The sequence below is a fragment of the Podarcis tiliguerta genome, assembly GCF_965153285.1.
Source record: "Podarcis tiliguerta genome assembly, chromosome: 9".
NCBI lineage: Eukaryota > Metazoa > Chordata > Lepidosauria > Squamata > Lacertidae > Podarcis > Podarcis tiliguerta.
Window position 1 is genome coordinate 58,765,129 of NC_139542.1, and position 13,559 is coordinate 58,778,687.

Sequence of the window (13,559 nt, forward strand, 5' to 3'; positions counted from 1 at the left end):
GCCACGTGACCTGGAAGTGCCTTTGGACAGCTCTGGCCCTTGGCCTCTTTGAGTGAGATGGGCGCACAACCCTAGAGTCTGTCAAGACTGGCCCGTACGGGCAGGGGTACCTTTACCTTTACCTATCTATATCTATCTATCTGTCATCTATGCCTCTCAGAATAACACTTCATGCATCTGATGAAGCCGGGCTGTAGCCCAGTATTTATACCATAATGGGTTTTCTAGCCTTGAAAGTACCTCAAGACTATTTTGTTAGTCTCCACCAGGAACAAACAAACCTGGCTACCTCTCTCAAAATCCCATCATCAGACCCTTACAAGATGCAGACTTATCTCGTCTTCCCAATCATGCGAGTGTTTTGCTCCTCCCTTCCGTTACTTTGTTTTCCATATAGCCTGATTAAGAGTTCTAGAGATCTGGAAAGCTTGCAATCTATTAAACCCCTCAAATGTGGTTGCTCAAATGTGAATTATCTCCAAGGAGCTGAATGTTGAACCCAATAATACGCCATGCACTTTTATTCTCTTAAAAAGTTGTGGCGGTCCTTTCAAAGCCCAGTAGTTCTGCTTGCACTCACAAAAAGCCACTTTGTGGAAGACAACATTGACAACTCGCATATTCTCAGTACAACTCTCCAGGTCTCTTCCAAAAACCTGGTTTGCTTTCTTCAGACTTTGTTTCCCTATGTCTGACAACTCACGTTTGAACTAAGGTCGGGCGTCAAAATTTGCCACTGCCTGAAGCATGGGTATAACAATGAGAGGAACGTTCCTGGGAGATAATCCATTAAATTAGGGAGTACTGCAAATCCAATTTAACACTCATCGCTAGGAAGATGAAACAAATTGTGACAGCAAGGATGTGGCAGTGGAATGGATACCAAAATTAACTGGAGATCAAAAAGCAAAACCCTGAAGATAGATTGATTGTCAACTCAATCTCCACATATAACATAACAAAAGCAAGTCTACCTATGAGTTAGTAAAGAAAGAATTGCTTTGCAGTTACAAAAACAGTCTACAATAGTGATGGTGAATACATTCCTAAATGGTGAAGGGGGGTATTGAGGTTACTACTAGCTAATATGCCTATGTCCTGTGGAGGGGAAATCTATCTGACTCATGTGTGCATGAATTGGCTGGATACCTGGATTCAAAATGCAGGGCTTTGCACACCTTCCAGTAGGAGAGAGCCCCCAGGAGAGTTCAAAACACCCTCCGTGTTAACCAGCAACAAAGCATGGAATATAAGTTCCATTTTGCATATCCCATTTAGTCTGTCTCAAAACACTTGCCCCCCACCCCAGTAATGAACTTACCACGCACTGTTAAGTAAGTTTAAAATGCTTTACTTACTAAATCCAAAGGTCTGTTTCATGTGTTATTCTATGCAGCAGCAAGGAGAGCACAGGTCAATTGCTCCTGGGTGCAGAATACATCATATAGTTTCAAATATATGGTTTTCTGGTTTTATATCTTGATTTTATCCTGTGAACAGCCCTGAGACCCCTGGGTATAGGGTGGTATATAAATCAAATAAATAAATAAATAAAATAAGCGGTCTGAATTTTAAGCAAGTTCAGACACGTCCATCCTGGAGTGAAGAGAGACAAAGGAAGAGAAGCAGCTTCCATAGTCGCCTTTGACTGGACTTAACCATCCAGGGGTTCTTTACCTTTTTTCTAAAGTATAGCAGGGCTTCTATGGGAGCCAGGTGGTTTCCAAAACTCTCATCCATCAGCAGAGAGGAATTTCATTCCTAGCCACTTCCAGACAGTAGATTTGGAAATGAGGATTTCTCAGTGTGTGTCCCCGCACCCAATATTGATCCCTTTTCTTTGTTACTAAGTGGAAGAGCTAGTTGTTAGAAGGGTTTGTGGCTCGACTCTGGATAACAGACAGGCTTCTAAAACACCTTGGGTATAGAAAAGGGTGTGTCGTTGTTTTTGCATTGCAATTATCTGTGATGATTGGGAAGCTTTAGATTGCAGGAGTGATGTGATTTAGAACATGTGTTTCAATGAACTCCAAGTACTAAGCTCTGGTGCTGTTTACTCGGAGTGATTATGATTGACAGCTCAGGGCTGCTTACCTTGACAAGGTGAGAACTGGCAAAGGCACATCTCGCGTTTTCCGACTGGAGAGACTTGTGGATGCATGAAATGGGGCTTCTATTCCAGCCAGATTACTTCATAGTGGAATTCACAAGACATAAAATCTATCAACCACCTCGACCACCGACAGTCACATCCTTTACTGCCAACCTGACTACTCTTAGCTGTCAATCACAATCACTCCGAGTAATGCATTATCCATAGGGCTGCCTCTGAAGACGGATTGGAAACTTCAGCTAGTGCAGAATTCAGCGGCCAGGTTGCTCACCGGAGCAAGACAGTTTGAGCATATTACACCCATCCTGGTCCGACTGCACTGGCTACCAGTTAGTTTCCGGGCCCAATTCAAAGTGCTGGTTTTGACCTATAAAGCCTTAAACGGCTCAGGACTGCAATACTTCAAGGACTGCCTCTTTCCATATGAACCTACCTGGACCCTAAGATCATCTTTTGAAGCCCTTCTTCATATGCCTCCTCCTCAAGAGGTCCAGAGGGTGGCAACTCGAGAACGGGGCCTTCTCTGCAGTGGCTCCCCATCTGTGGAATGCTCTCCCCGGGGAAGTTTGCCTGCTGCCTTCATTATACACCTTTAGGCGCCAGGCAAAATCGCTCTGTTTTAACCAGGCCTTTGTTGATCCAATTTACATCCTATGCCCTATGCGGTATATTAACAACAACAACAACAGCGTGGGAGCTTAGTACTTGGAGTTGCCAGAGGGTAGAAAGCTCAGTAGATAGCTCAGGACCCAGCTTCAGCCCCCTAAAGTCTGTTGTGAAAACAGTGGCGTAGCGTGGGTTGTCAGCACCCGGGGCAAGGCAAGTAATTTGCGCCCCCCCCCTGCACTGTCCCTCCCCCAGATAGTCCCTCGCTCTCTCTCCGCACCGCACCGCATGCCTGGCACCCTCCCCTCCACAGTGGGCGGCGACCCGGAGGTTCGGATCGGATTCACACAGCCAGCACTGCAGTGAGAGAGAGTGAGCGAGCCAGGTAGGGGCAGAGAGCTGCGAGTGCGAGCGCCCCCCCCAGATGTTGTGCCCGGTGCGGCCGGCCCCCCTGCACCCCCCACGCTACGCCACTGTGTGAAAATCCTTGAAGAACCACTGTCAATTAGTGTAGAAAATACAGAGTTGGTGGTCCAGAAAAGTCTGTCGCTGTATTAAGGCAGCTTCTTCCCATTCTCAGACACACTTCACCTCAGGTGTCAAAGGTTATGAAACCCAAAGTTGTCAACCCTAGGCTCTATCCATTTTATTTCATTTTATTTTTTTAAAAAAGAACATCAAATTAAATGACTCTAAGCCACGACTCATAAGTGTAACTGATACCTTGGGTTTCTTGCTATAGAATTAAGAACCGGTTTTGTGGCATATTTGATAGGCACATGTGATACACCCTCTTACCGGGTGCTTTTATTGGTCTTCAGCTTTCCCTTTTGCATGGAAAGTTTTTAATAAGGCTGCTCTGGGCAGAGCCTCTCTTAATAAACAGCAAAAAAGAGTCCACATTGTTCTCCTGGGCGGGGGGAGGAGGAAGGCTCCCTTTTATTCAGCAAAGAAGCAAACAATGTTTTGGTCTCTTCTGCAAGTCTGTCTTGCGGTTGCCAGACCTCAGGCCCGGGAACCTGTCTCAGTTCCACCGTGGCAACTCTAGCATATGCCACACCAATTACACCCAGTCATTTTGATACCTTGGCACCCATTTTGCAAAATTTAACCATTCCCAAATACTGACGCGCTTTCACTTATGTGAGATTGCATATGCTGTCTTTGGCTGTACTTGAGGGATGATTTCCAAAAATCCTGCTGGGAAAACGCTTATGTCCATGTGGAGATGGCAGCACTGCATCGGTAGCCCATGTGCTTCTAGCTTGCACTCTTTATAAAGATTTGAGGAGTGAGGTTACAGTGGTACCTCGGGTTAAGGACTTAACTCGTTCCGGAGGTCCGTTCTTAACCTGAAACTGTTCTTCACCTGAAGCACCACTTTAGCTAATGGGGCCTCCTGCTGCCGCCGCGCCGCCGGAGCACGATTTCTGTTCTCATCCTGAAGCAAAGTGCTTAACCTGAGGTAATATTTCTGGGTTAGCAGAGTCTGTAACCTGAAGCATATGTAACCTGAAGTGTATGTAACCCGAGGTACCACTGTATTATTACTTCTCTACTACTGTCCATAGGGACGCGGGTGGCGCTGTGGGTTAAACCACAGAGCCTAGGACTTGCCGATCAGAAGGTCGGCAGTTCGAATCCCCGCGACAGGGTGAGCTCCCGTTGCTCGGTCCCTGCTCCTGCCAACCTAGCAGTTCGAAAGCACGTCAAAGTGCAAGTAGATAAATAGGTACCACTCCGGCGGGAAGGTAAACGGCATTTCTGTGCGCTGCTCTGGTTCACCAGAAGCGGCTTAGTCATGCTGGCCACATGACCCGGAAGCTGTACGCCGGCTCCCTCGGCCAATAAAGTGAGATGAGTGCCGCAACCCCAGAGTTGGTCACGACTGGACCTAATAGTCAGGGGTCCCTTTACCCTTTACCTTTACTACTGTCCATGCCGGGTTGCTCAACCATTGCTACTGTGTCCTTTCTTCTGGCAGATGAAGATAACCAGGCAAAAGCAAAAACTGCAAAAATTTTAGTAGGGGCAATCAGAACAAGATCTATTATTTGATTATTGATGTAAACTACCGGAGTGCATGTAAACTGTCTTGTAAACTTCTTGATGTAAACTGTCGGGACGCGGGTGGCGCTGTGGGTAAAACCTCACTGCCTAGGACTTGCCGATCGCATGGTCAGCGGTTCGAATCCCCGCGGCAGGGTGTGCTCCCGTCGTTTGGTCCCAGCGCCTGCCAACCTAGCAGTTCGAAAGCACCTCCGGGTTCAAGTAGATAAATAGGGACCGCTTACCAGAGGGAAGGTAAACGGCGTTCTGTGTGCTGCGCTGGCTCGCCAGATGCAGCTTTGTCACGCTGGCCACGTGACCCGGAAGTGTCTGCGGACAGGGCTGGCTCCCGGCCTATAGAGTGAGATGAACGCACAACCCTAGAGTCTGGCAAGACTGGCCCGTACGGGCAGGGGTACCTTTACCTTTACCTTTTACCGGAGTGCAATTACGTTTTTACCTCTATCTTCAGCACATTGTATTTTATTTTATTCCTAGGGCTAGGGACTGGTGCAAATAAAGATTCTTCCGATTCTGCCACACCCACCCCAGTCGTGCCCCCCAGCAGCTGCTATTTGCACACATATATGTTTAAGGCATATTCAATGTGACCACGTTTTTAACATAATGGGTAGAAGAGGCCCTTTTAGAATGAGAGAGATGCTCTGCAATCCTTGGCCTTGCTAATCTCCAGTGGACCAAAACTTCTTTTAAGAATTTTCACCTAGCAGGTAGAGCTGGGAACATCCTCTGCCATCCCCTTCCTCTGGAGACAAGTCTGGTTCAGCTGAAGCTTTCCTTGCAAAACACACAGGTGCAAATACTCTACCCCCCCCAAAGTGTTAATCTTCAAAACAGAAATATTTCTTTTCTCCTGTGGTTAAGTTATGACAACTTGCTGAGGCAGGCAACATTGTGGTACGAGAGAATTACAAATGTTGGACAAAGAGCAGCTAGCATGTAACCTTTAGGCATCTAAGGAATTTGCTGTTTCCAGGTTACACTTTCTAAATCGGTGGGGTCTAGTCGCACTTTCTGCACATCGGGGTATCAAAATTAAATGAGGCTGTATTCAGACTGGTGGCACAATCTCAACCATGTCTGCTCATCTTGGTTGCTCCCAGAGCATCTTGGTTGCTCCAGAACACCAATTATTATTATTATTATTATTGTTGTTGTTGTTGTTGTTGTTGTTGTTGTTGTTATACTGCCCTACACCTGGGGGTCTCAGGGCAGTTCACAGAATAAAATCAAGATATAAAACCACAAAATACATGTGGGATGGGAGAGCCATCCTGTGGCCAGCTCATACAACATATTCCCTAAGCTCAGATCCACACCACTGTCTAAATGTCTTGCAATGTATCCTCCCTTCTGCCATATAGTGGTATCTCTGGTCCTGGCAATGGAAACTACAAGCAAGTCAACAATTCTGAAATCATAGAATTTAATATTTCTGTTTCTGTCCAGAGGAACATTAGGTGGTTTAATATCTCTGTGAAGGATTTTCAAGTTTTCTTTTGTGTGGTGCTTTTGAAGTTGTTAAAGTGATTTTGCCAAGAATGCTAGACTGACAATTCATTGTAATACACTACGTATATCTTTTCAAACTCTAGCAAACAGGGTAGCTATGAGCTCCATGCACAAGAGTGCTCTATAAAACTGAACGATAGACAGCCACAACTTTGCAAAACTACATCCAAATCTATTAAAACTGTTTCTATTCCTTTTTCATTGGCTGTTAATTGCATTCTTCTAATGACCCTAATGTTGCTCACTTTCCAACTTTTACAGGACAGCCAGGAGCCTTAGTTATAAAAGGGGGTGCACTTTTTCATAACCTGCAGCAACTTTTAATAGCTACGCTGGAGCATTAACAAGCAATGCACACATTAGGCATCATTCAGTTCCAAGTTAATAAAAAGAGAGTGTGGAAATAACCATGTATTCCCAAAAGGCAAGGTAAAATTATTGGGATGAATATTACAATTGTGGGGGGAAGCAATTTTCTTCATTCTGTCTGAGCAACCTATGTCATCTGGATTTGGAAAATTTTAGAAAATCCATTTTAAAATTTCCAATTCTTCCTTTCTGCTTCCAGCGAAAATCCTCTTAGCAATTCATGCATGTTCCATTCTGATTGTTCTTAAAGCCGAGCCTATCCAAACACCCTTTCCTTATCTATTTAGGAATCCCTGAAAGCTTGTCACTGACATCTAAGCATGGCTTCCAGACTGTCACTATTTTGGGGTCGGATTCAATCAATCACATACCTATACCAGGAAATTCAGATTGTGCAATCACAGTTGGTTGGGACAATAAGCTCTTGCGCAACAAACTCATTTCGCCCAGAAGATCGAACTTTTTTTGTGATAAGGAAAGAGATTGGGGAATACACTGGGAGTTGTAGATAGATAGCACTTGCTTTGAGGCAATGGTGTCTAGCCTTCTTGCAAACAAGTCAGGAGAAATGCTCAATAAACATGTCTCCTGGAAGCACCCAAATTGTGTGGCAGAAGATTCTGGGGCATGATCTGGAGCACTCACTATAAATAAAACCTTAGTAAGCTTTTGTCTGTGCTGCAGTGGTATTCCCAAACGCACCTCTGGCTTTCTCCAATATATTTTAAAGGTAAAAAGGTAAAGGACCCCTGGACGGTTAAGTCCAATCAAAGCGACTATGGGGTTGTGGTGCTCATCTTGCTTTCAGGCAGAGGGACAGCTTTCACAGACAACTTTCCAGGTCATGTGGCCAGCACGACTAAACCGCTTCTGGTGCAAAGAGACACCGTGACAGAAACCAGAGCACACGGAAACACCGTTTACCTTCCTGCCACAGCAGTACCTATTTATCTACTTGCACTGGCGTGCTTTCGAACTGCTAGGTTGTCAGGAGCTGGGACAGAGTAATGGGAGCTCACTCTGTTGCGGGGATTCAAACGGCTGACCTTCTGATCAGCAAGCCCAAGAGACTCCGTGGTTTAGATCACAGCGCTGCCACAAACCTGAAAGGAAAAATGCAAAGCATTTCCACGGGGGCAAAACCTGATCATTGCTAACAGAAGCTGTTAGGTGGACTGCAACATGCCTCTGTATATAAGAAGCCAAAGACCCTCTGTTCAATCCTCTGCAATGTAAGACACTTCCCATAGCACCTCCCATTTGAGCATTCTGCTAGAAATGCACCGTTTATGCATGCTCAAAAACTTTAGCATTTTCTCCACATAGCACAGGGGGGTGCCTGAGTGAGTGTCTTGACTGAGGGCCATTCAATGAATTCAAATGTCCAAGTCTCTTAACAAGTATGCTGCACCAGCTCCATACTGATCAATGTGTAATCTAAGTATCATTTGGGGATGCGGGTGGCGCTGTGGTCTAATCCACTGAGCCTCTTGGGCTTGCTGATTAGGTCAGTGGTTTGAATCCCCATGACAGAGTGAGCTCCTGTTGCTCTGTCCCAGCTCCTGCCAACCTAGCAGTTCGAAAGCACACCAGTGCAAGTAGATAAATAGGTAGATAAACCCGCTGTGGCGGGTAGGTAAGATAACCCGCTGTGGCGGGTAGGTAAACAGCATTTCTGTGCGCTCTGGTTTCTGTCACGGTGTCCCGTTGCGCCAGAAGCAGTTTAGTCATGCTGGCCACATGACCTGGAAAGCTGTCTGTGGACAAACGCCGGCTCCCTCAACCTGAAAAGTGAGATGAGTGCAGCACCCCATAGTTACCTTTGACTGGACCTAACCACCCAGGGGTCCTTTTTTACCAGAAGCAGTTTAGTCATACTGGTCACATGACCTCGAAAGCTGTCCCTCCGCCTGAAAGCAAGATGAGCGCCACAACCCCATAGTTGCCTTTGACTGGACTTAACTGTCCAGGGGGTCCTTTACCTTTTTACCTAAGCATCGTTTATATATTCAACCACACAAAAATGTACTTGTGCATGTGTTACCCCCCTCCTCCCGTTTTTAAAAGCCTGTGTGCACCACAAAAAATACACCAAGCCCATTGTATCAGTTTAAATAGACAATCTTAAAAGTGTTCACCTTGGGGAAAGGAGTACGTGGAGTTTGTTGCCATAATACTGCCCAAACTAGAAACAACACTGTTACTGTGCCCTTAGTGCCTCCCAGGCAAGCTGGGCTTGGCAAGCTATAAACTCTCCTGAAAACTGAAAGGTGTTCTCCCCTCACCCACCCCCAAGTTCCTTTACTTCCAGGTTGCGATCTTCCAATAAGGAACTGCTGCTCTAAATGTGCCCCCCCCATGGCAATATGGTGCAACACTGCAGCACATGTCGGAACCGGTTGGACAGCTTCAAGGAAGGAGATATTGTGAAATGAACTTTTCTGCAGCCGCCAGATATGTGAAGGTTAAACTGCAGGACAGCAACTGTCGAGAGAGAACCTAGATTTCTGAATTAGATTCTGATACTTTGAGTGCGACCGTTAAAATATGCTAGAGGAGTGAATGCAAACAGATACTCCACATTTTAAATATTTCGCCGTCGCAGGAGCTTGACTCATCGAATGGCAGAGTCAGAAGGGACCACAAGGGTCATCTAGTCCAACCCCCTGCAATGCAGGAATATTTTTGCCCAATGTGGGACTCGAACCCACAACCCTGAGATTCAGAGGCTCATGCTCTACCAACTGCTCTAGGACTATTCCCTTAACAGAGAAGGCTAAAGGGATGTGGGTGGCACTGTGGGTTAAACCACAGAGCCTAGGACTTGCCGATCAGAAGGTCAGCGGTTCAAATCCCCGCGACGGGGTGAGCTCCTGTTGCTCGGTCCCTGTCAAAGTACAAGTAGATAAATAGGTACCACTCCGGCAGGAAGGTAAACGGCGTTTCCGTGTGCTGCTCTGGTTTGCCAGAGGCGGCTTAGTCATGCTGGCCACATGAGCCAGAAGCTGTACGCCGGCTCCCTCAGCCAATAAAGCGAGATGAGCGCTGCAACCCCAGAGTCAGCCACGACTGGATCTAATGGTCAGGGGTCCCTTTACCTTTACCTTAGAGAAGGCTAACGTTTTACTTTGCTATCCAGGTTTGGATTTAATTCCTTGCTTTTGGTTTTCACTGTGCTGGGCAGGATCTGTAAAAGATGGAGGAAATTTAAACCAAAGTGGGAGAGAGAGTCGCTGCCAAAAGCATCGTACTCAGTTGTCATAATGCTCATGGAACTTGAGAAGAGTCATCTACACCTTTTCTTACTTTTACTGCTTTAAGCTGCCCGACTTTTGTTTTCACATTTCACTACTGGGAGCCCAGACCCAAATGCCCCAAATATGTTTGCAATCCCCCTTGCCTCCACAGCCAGATTTCAAGGTACGTCTTACCTGTAACTTCTTTTTTGGGGAGGCGGGGGAAATCTGCCGTATCTTATTCAAACCTCATCCAAGAAAAAACTGGCTATTACTGATCATTGGCTAGAGGTTTTTCTGTCAAGGACTTGGGGCAGAAGGAACCAATCAGCAGCAACCGGGTAGAGCCTGTCTCAGCCCTAAAACTCAGACACAACTTCTGTAATCTTATAGGCAAGAGCTGCCCTTTTATCTGCAATTGTGAAGGCCATTGAGACAAAAACCATGCAGGGGAACACGAGAGCGGACAGCTTGGAGAGCTCTGAAGGCTTCAGCAGAAAAACAACAACTCAAGTCAGGGTGGAGGAGACACAAAGTCCAGGGGTAGTGTTGACCTGAGCCGACCCAGGAGCTGTTTATAGGAGCGGCAGCCAGTCAAAAACGGGAAGATTGTTGCAACAGCAAAAAGAGGATCTGTCAGGACTCAAGCCCAAAGAGGTCCTGATCCTGGGACCTAGTGGGGTGTTTGGCAGGGACGGAGACCAGAGTATAGCAAAGGCACATGACATGGCATATGGTTAGGCTGTAATTTTATTTTCATTTTTGACCTCGCTTCATTATGATTACTGGAGAATCGTCACAGTTGATTCCTGTTCCTTTCAGAGGGGCTGGTTAGATGAGTTTGGCGTGAAAATCCTCTTCCAGACCAAGATACTGGAATTCCATGCTGGATGCGTCCCATTCGAAATGCTTTGCATTTAAAAAATAGTCACACTGAGCAAGTTTTTCGAGGAGGTGAAAAGCACATGTGACCCAAGAGGTAGAAAATATACATCTGGACTCAAAGCATGCAATTGAAGGTGATCCCCAAAGAAACCAAAACAATGTTAACGTGCACATTTAACCTTATTTCTTGCTTAGTCACTTGACTCAGCCACACAGCTGGAAATAAAACGTTTTAAGTGTGTTGCAAAGTGCAATACACAAATGTGATACTAGATGGCGACGGTGAGCTATGGTAAATCCAGTGTATTTTTCAAAACTTTTTTAAAAAGCATTTTGGCAGCGTTTTTTTATATGTGCTTCGATTCCACCACTGTTTCCTGATTTATCTGCATTTGTTTGAAAAAGCCACTTCCATTAAGCGTGGGGACTTTTCAGATTTTCACAGCTGTTTCACCACAACACCAGCGCACACACTATTCTGGGGTTATATCAAGCTTTCAATACTGAATTATTGCAGGATATCGGTCGTAGCCCTGTGCTGCCAGCCATGGCAGAGCTCAGTGGAGGGAGAAGCCAGCCCACCAGCCAAGTTTCGGGGGGTACTTGCTTGGAGGCAGAGTCCATATGCAAGATTCAGCCCAGTCCTAAGGTCAGGAGTATTTCAGTTCACGTAGTCAGATTATCCGGGGGGTCAAGAAAGCCAAGGGTCCAAGGTCACGAGAAGCAACAAACAGCAAGGTCTGGTCAGGAATGACGAATGTTGTTCCCAGAAACTGACTGAGACTGCAAACCGTGCTTAAGAAAGCTGGAGCTGGCTGGTTCTCATCAGGAGCAAGAAGGCTGATCAGCAGCAGGTGGAGCTCCTTTACCTCCTGCTCCTTCAGGCTGCTGCTCAGCAGGTGAAGCCGACTCGTGGCCCATGACAACATCCCAAACACTGCAAGGGGACTCCGCATCTCTTCTCGGCAATGAATAAACATTGGCGTGCCAAGCTGCCCTTGAAATATCTATGCACTATTGACAGAGGTTGGGCTCTGAGGCTGTGTCATGGGGGGTCAGAGTACTCTCTGCCATTGGCATGCAAATAACAAAAATGCCTTTTAGTTATTTGTGTCCGTATGATAATGGAGAACTTTACAACACACACAGGGCGTGTCATTTTGCCTGGAAAACAGTTTTGTCTCTTTATATATGGGAACCATATTTTTGGAGAGATGGGGAGATATAAGCTCAGAAAAAGATGGAGAGACACTTGTAACAATCTAAAGCTTTGCCATATGTCCCATTGCTTCCAAGTAAATATGGTCAATATTGAGTTTCAAGACATATTTACCATAACATATCTTGTTGAACGTCATTCAACATTCACACAACACACTTAAATGGGGTGGCCATGTTTTCAGAAAGCGGAAATCTGAACACAAAAGTTGTTGAGCTTTTTTGCCAAAATTGCAAAGAGAAAAGGTTTTAAAGCTATTTTAAAGGAAAATAGGCAAAAATGGCACTGCCAACATGGTTGCCATTCGTCCGGAACTTTCCGGACATTTTCCCCATTTTCGCCCAGCCATTGCTTCCGACTGCAGTATTCCAGGTATGTCTGGGAAATTCTGGGTGTATGACAACCCTAACTTAAAGCACCATGATGCTGCTTTAAATGGTTACAGCTTCCATTGAAGAATTCTGGGAGCCTGTCTAAATAATATATATGCTGTTGGAAAGGCCTTGCTTCCAGCCATCTTGAAAATGGGTGCAACTTGAGTTTGACTTTGAACTTGAAAATATATCATGTGTGTTCTGAAGGCACGAACCAACTGTCAAGCTTTTTTCTTTTCTTTTGTAAAAAATCTCCAAAAAAGAAGAAGTTTTAAAGCTTTTTAAAAATTATTTTTTAGGGAAATGGCCAAAAAATCAAATGCTTCTGATATGGGCTGCAGTATGCCCATATTTTAACCGATTTTTAAAAATTCTGCCCAGATGTCATTTTTGACAGATGAATCCAGGCTATGTCCAGGAAATTCTAGATGTATGGCAGCCATGCAGTTTCTCAAGCTCGCAAACTGGCAGTTGCTGCACTCTAGGGTGTCTTCACGCCTTATAGTAAACATACATGAAGACTGTAAATGTGCAATGTTCCCTTGCTTTCAGGTTCCTTGCTATAAAAGCAACTATATGTATATCTGTAGTGGAGAGGGTCTGAGGCTTGGACTTAGGCTAGTGATTTACCTGGGAATGGGTGGGCTGTAGCTGCAGAGGACTGGGACATTTGCAGGGAAACCAAAATGCTTGATTACAAAGCTATTGTACTACCAACCTTACTGTACGCTTGTGAAACGCCAACTCCTCAAAACGCCAACTCCTCAAAAGATCCCATCAATGGTGTCTCCAAAAAACGCTACACATCACTTGGGAAGACAGGCGAACTAATGTCAGCCTACCAGAAGAAGCAAAGATCACCAGTGTCAGAGCATTGATTCTTCAACATCCACTTTGTTGGACTGGTCATGCTGTTCGGATGCCTGATTATCACCTTCCAAAGCAACTACAGTGGCACCTTGGGTTACATATGCTTCAGGTTAAATACACTTCAGGTTACAGACTCGGCTAACCCAGAAATAGTACCTCGGGTTAAGAACTTTGCTTCAGGATGAGAACAGAAATTGTGCTCCGGCGGCGCGGCGGCAGCAAGAGGCCCCATTAGCTAAAGTGGTGCTTCAGGTTAAGGACAGTTTCAGTTTAAGAACAGACCTCCGGAATGAATTAAGTACTTA

At 45.6% G+C, this 13,559-nt stretch overlaps 2 protein-coding genes across 9 annotated transcripts in view; one reads left to right on the top strand and one right to left on the bottom strand.

Annotated features, from left to right (window-relative positions):
- The window catches only part of LOC310685618 (uncharacterized protein), an 850,221-nt gene that overhangs the window by 763,748 nt on the left and 72,914 nt on the right, over nucleotides 1–13,559 (bottom strand). The gene's annotated exons all lie outside the window — the stretch shown is intronic.
- Nucleotides 1–13,559, top strand: part of RBM47 (RNA binding motif protein 47) — a 95,446-nt gene that overhangs the window by 29,410 nt on the left and 52,477 nt on the right. The gene's annotated exons all lie outside the window — the stretch shown is intronic.